The sequence below is a fragment of the Triticum urartu genome, chromosome 6 (assembly GCF_003073215.2).
Source record: "Triticum urartu cultivar G1812 chromosome 6, Tu2.1, whole genome shotgun sequence".
Lineage (NCBI taxonomy): Eukaryota > Viridiplantae > Streptophyta > Magnoliopsida > Poales > Poaceae > Triticum > Triticum urartu.
Window position 1 is genome coordinate 222,077,627 of NC_053027.1, and position 6,000 is coordinate 222,083,626.

Below are 6,000 nucleotides of genomic sequence, written 5' to 3' on the forward strand. Positions count from 1 at the left end.
CGTCTAAACTCATCTCTACTATCTCTTGGGCTAATTTCCTCCATTTTCTTTCCCCATGCGATGACGTCAGAGTTCTTTTAAGGCGTCCAGTGTGACGCCCCCGATTCAACCGTACACTAATCATACACGTAAACGTGTACGATGAAGATCAGAGACTCACGGAAAGATATCACAACACAACTCTACAAATAAAATAAGTCATACAAGCATCATATTACAAGCCAGGGGCCTCGAGGGCTCAAATACAAGAGCTCGATCATAGACGAGTCAGCGGAAGCAACAATATCTGAGTACAGACATAAGTTAAACAAGTTTGCCTTAATAAGGCTAGCACAAACTGGGATACATATCGAAAGAGGCACATGCCTCCTGCCTGGGATCCTCCTAAACTACTCCTGGTCGTCGCCAACGGCCTGCACGTAGTAGTAGGCACCTCCAGTGTAGTAGGAGTCATCGTCGACGATGGCCGCCTCCATCTTGCAGCATGTAGAAGAGAGTAGATGGTAAGTTCACCAAGTAACATCGCATAGCATAACCCTACTCGGTGATCCTCCCCTCGTCGCCCTGTGAGAGAGTGATCACCGGTTGTATCTGTTGGAAATATGCCCTAGAGGCAATAATAAATTGATTATTATTATATTTCCTTGTTCATGATAATCGTTTATTATCCATGCTAGAATTGTATTGATAGGAAACTCAGATACATGCGTGGATACATAGACAACACCATGTCCCTAGTAAGCCTCTAGTTGACTAGCTCGTTGATCAATAGATGGTTACGGTTTCCTGACCATGGACATTGGATGTCATTGATAACGGGATCACATCATTAGGAGAATGATGTGATGGACAAGACCCAATCCTAAGCCTAGCACAAAGATCGTGTAGTTCGTATGCTAAAGCTTTTCTAATGTCAAGTATCATTTCCTTAGACCATGAGATTGTGCAACTCCCGGATACCGTAGGAGTGCTTTGGGTGTGCCAAACGTCACAACGTAACTGGGTGGCTATAAAGGTACACTACAGGTATCTCCGAAAGTGTCTGTTGGGTTGGCACGAATCGAGACTGGGATTTGTCACTCCGTGTAAACGGAGAGGTATCTCTGGGCCCACTCGGTAGGACATCATCATAATGTGCACAATGTGATCAAGGAGTTGATCACGGGATGATGTGTTACAGAACGAGTAAAAGAGACTTGCCGGTAACGAGATTGAACAAGGTATCGGGATACCGACGATCGAATCTCGGGCAAGTATCGTACCGCTAGACAAAGGGAATTGTATACGGGATTGATTAAGTCCTTGACATCGTGGTTCATCCGATGAGATCATCGTGGAACATGTGGGAGCCAACATGGGTATCCAGATCCCGCTGTTGGTTATTGACCGGAGAGTCATCTCGGTCATGTCTGCATGTCTCCCGAACCCGTAGGGTCTACACACTTAAGGTTCGGTGACGCTAGGGTTATAGAGATATTAGTATGCGGTAACCTGAAAGTTGTTCGGAATCCCGGATGAGATCCCGGACGTCACGAGGAGTTCCGGAATGGTCCGGAGGTAAAGAATTATATATAGGAAGTGCTATTTCGGCCATCGGGACAAGTTTCGGGGTCATCGGTATTGTACCGGGACCACCGGAAGGGTCCCGGGGGTCCACCGGGTGGGGCCACCTGCCCCGGGGGGCCACATGGGCTGTAGGGGGTGCGCCTTGGCCTATATGGGCCAAGGGCACCAGCCCCAAGAGGCCCATGCGCCAAGAGAGAGGGAAAGGGGAGAGTCCTAAAGGGGGAAGGCACCTCCGAGGTGCCTTGGGGAGGATGGACTCCTCCCCCCCATGGCCGCACCCTTCCTTGGAGGAAGGGGCAAGGCTGCGCCCTCCCCCTCTCCCTTGGCCCTATATATAGTGGGGGAAAGAGAGGGCAATCCAATCTAAGGCCTGGCGCCTCCCTCTCCCTCCCGTGACACATCTCCCTCCTCCCGCAGCGCTTAGCGAAGCCCTGTTGGAATCCCGCTACTTCCACCACCACGCCGTCGTGCTGTTGGATCTCCATAAACCTCTCCTTCCCCCTTGCTGGATCAAGAAGGAGGAGACGTCGCTGCTCCGTACGTGTGTTGAACGCGGAGGTGCCGTCCGTTCGACGCTAGGATCATCGGTGATTTGGATCACGGCGAGTACGACTCCATCAACCCCGTTCTCTTGAACGCTTCCGCGCGCGATCTACAAGGGTATGTAGATCCACTCCTCCCTCGTTGCTAGATGACTCCATAGATAGATCTTGGTGACACGTAGGAAAATTTTGAATTTATGCTACGTTCCCCAACAGTGGCATCATGAGCTAGGTCTATGCGTAGTTTCTATGCACGAGTAGAACACAAAGTAGTTGTGGGCGTTGATTTTGTTCAATATGCTTGCCGTTACTAGTCTTATCTTGATTCGGCGGCATCGTGGGATGAAGCGGTCCGGACCGACCTTACACGTACTCTTACGTGAGACTGGTTCCACCGACTGACATGCACTAGTTGCATAAGGTGGCTAGCGGGTGTCTGTCTCTCCCACTTTAGTCGGATCGGATTCGATGAAAAGGGTCCTTATGAAGGGTAAATAGCAATTGGCATATCACGTTGTGGTCTTTGCGTAGGTAAGAAACGTTCTTGCTAGAAACCCATAGCAGCCACGTAAAACATGCAAACAACAATTAGAGGACGTCTAATTTGTTTTTGCAGGGTATGCTATGTGATGTGATATGGCCAAAAGGATGTGATGAATGATATATGTGATGTATGAGATTGATCATGTTCTTGTAATAGGAATCACGACTTGCATGTCGATGAGTATGACAACCGGCAGGAGCCATAGGAGTTGTCGTAATTTATTTATGACCTGCGTGTCAACATAAACGTCATGTAATTACTTTACTTTATTGCTAACCGTTAGCTGTAGTAGTAGAAGTAATAGTTGACGAGACAACTTCAAGAAGACACGATGATGGAGATCATGATGATGGAGATCATGGTGTCATGCCGGTGACGATGATGATCATGGAGCCCCGAAGATGGAGATCAAAAGGAGCAATATGATATTGGCCATATCATGTCACTATTTGATTGCATGTGATGTTTATCATGTTTATGCATCTTGTTTACTTAGAACGACGGTAGTAAATAAGATGATCCCTTACAACAATTTCAAGAAGTGTTCTCCCCTAATGTGCACCGTTGCTAAAGTTCGTCGTTTCAAAGCACCACGTGATGATCGGGTGTGATAGATCCTTACGTTCACATACAACGGGTGTAAGACAGTTTTACACATGCAAAACACTTAGGGTTAACTTGACGAGCCTAGCATGTACAGACATGGCCTCGGAACACAAGAGACCGAAAGGTCGAGCATGAGTCGTATAGAAGATACGATCAACATGAAGATGTTCACCGATGTTGACTAGTCCGTCTCACGTGATGATCGGACACGGCCTAGTTGACTCGGATCATGTAATCACTCAGATGACTAGAGGGATGTCTATCTGAGTGGGAGTTCATAAGATGAACTTAATTATCCTGAACATAGTCAAAAGGTCTTCGCAAATTATGTCATAGCTCGCGCTTTAGTTCTACTGTTTAGTTATGTTCCTAGAGAAAATTTAGTTAAAAGTTGATAGTAGCAATTATGCGGACTAGGTCCATAAACTGAGGATTGTCCTCATTGCTTCATAGAAGGCTTATGTCCTTAATGCACCGCTCAGTGTGCTGAACCTCGAACGTTGTCTGTGGATGTTGCGAACATTTGACATACACATTTAGATAACTACATGATAGTTCAGTTAAACGGTTTAGAGTTGAGGCACCAAAGACGTTTTTCGAAACGTCGCGGAACATATGAGATGTTTCGAGGGCTGAAATTGGGATTTCAGGCTCGTGCCCACGTCAAGAGGTATAAGACCTCCGACGATTTTCTTAGCCTGCAAACTAAGGAGAAAAGCTCAATTGTTGTGCTTGTGCTTAGATTGTCTGAGTACAACAATCATTTGAATCAAGTGGGAGTTGATCTTCCAAATAAGATAGTGATGTTTCTCCGAAGTCATTACCACCAAGCTGCTAGAGCTTCGTGATGAACTATAATATATCAGGGACATATATGATGATCCTTGAGATATTCGCGATGTTTGACACCGCGAAAGTAGAAATCAAGAAGGAGCATCAATTGTTGATGGTTGGTGAAACCACTAGTTTCAAGAAGGGCAAGGGAACAAAGGGATACTTCTTGAAACGGCAATTCAGCTGCTGCTCTAGTGAAGAAACCCAAGGTTGAACCCAAACCCGAGACTGAGTGCTTCTGTAATAAGGGGAACAGCCACTGGAGCAGAATTACCCTAGATACTTGGTAGATGAGAAGGCTGGCAAGGTCGATAGAAGTATATTGGATATACATTGTGTTAATGTGTACTTTACTAGTACTCCTAGTAGCACCAGGGTATTTGATACCGGTTCGGTTGCTAAGTATTAGTAACTCAAAATAAAAGCTACGGAATAAACGGAGACCAGCTAAAGGTGAGATGACGATATGTGTTGGAAGTATTTCCAAGGTTGATCAAATATCGTACGCTCCCTCTACCATCGAGATTGGTGTTTGCGTTGAGCATAGACATGATTGGATTATGTCTATCGCAATACGGTTATTCATTTAAGGAAAATAATGGTTACTCTGTTTATTTGAATAATACCTTCAATGGTCTTACACCTAAAATGAATGGTTTTGTTGAATCTCGATCGTAGTGATACACATGTTCATGCCAAAAGATAAAAGATAGTAATGATAGTACCACCTACTTGTGGCACTGCCACGTAAGTCATATCGGTATAAAACGCATGAAGAAGCTCCATGTTGATGGATCTTTGGGCTCACTCGTTTTTGAAAGGTTTGAGACATGCGAACCATGTCTATTGGTGTATATGCATGAAGAAACTCCATGCAAATGGACCGTTTGGACTCACTTGATTTTGAATCACTTGAGACATGCAAATCATACCACATGGGTAAGATGACTGAAAGCCTCGTTTTTAGTAAAATGGAACTAGAAAGCAACTTGTTGGAAGTAATACATTTTGATGTGTGCAGTCCAATGAGTGCTGAGGCATGTAGTGGATATCGTTATGTTCTTACTTCACAGATGATTTGAGTAGATATTGAGTACATTTACTTGATGAATCACGAGTCTGAATTATTGAAAGGTTCAAGTAATTTCATGGTGAAGTTGAAAGATCGTCGTGACAAGAGGATAAAATATCTATGATATGATCATAGAGATGAATATCTGAATTACGAGTTTGGCACAGAATTGAGACATTGTGGAAATTGCTTCACAACTAATACAGCCTGGAACACCATAGTGTGATGGTGTACAACCTCAATGTACAACCTTCCATTCACCTCTCGCTTTTTCGGAAATGACAATAGTTGTTGAAAGTTTTACCTGGTGCAATACCAGATAAGTATGACCCGTGAAATCTTTCGGGTTCACACAGATTAAGGAAGGCATAGGTTAACCCCATCGGGGCATTGTAGAAACATATACCACAAACTTCAGGATTAAATAACACAAGCTCGAAAGTAGAGCATGGTTGACAAAGCAGAGGATACAATTTACCAAAGGCATTATATATCCGAGGAAAGGCTCACATGCTTATTGAATATGAAGGATGTTATCAGATAAAATCCAACAAAGGATCTGGTGGTCGACAAGGGATCTGACGTGAGCATCGGTACTCAACTAGAGGAAGAAGAATGCAAGGAGATCAGATTATGGAAACAACTGACTAACTCAAAGCTCAAATGCAAAGGAATTATGATTTCAAAATCAAGGGATCAGAAGCAAACACTCTGATTAAGGATGGATAAGTTGAATAGCCTTAGGGATACAATCGATGGCAATTTGATTGGTCGAGATCCAACTCATGTTTAAAATGCGTCTGAGCCAGCAGGATGAATTCTAGGATCTGATTGAG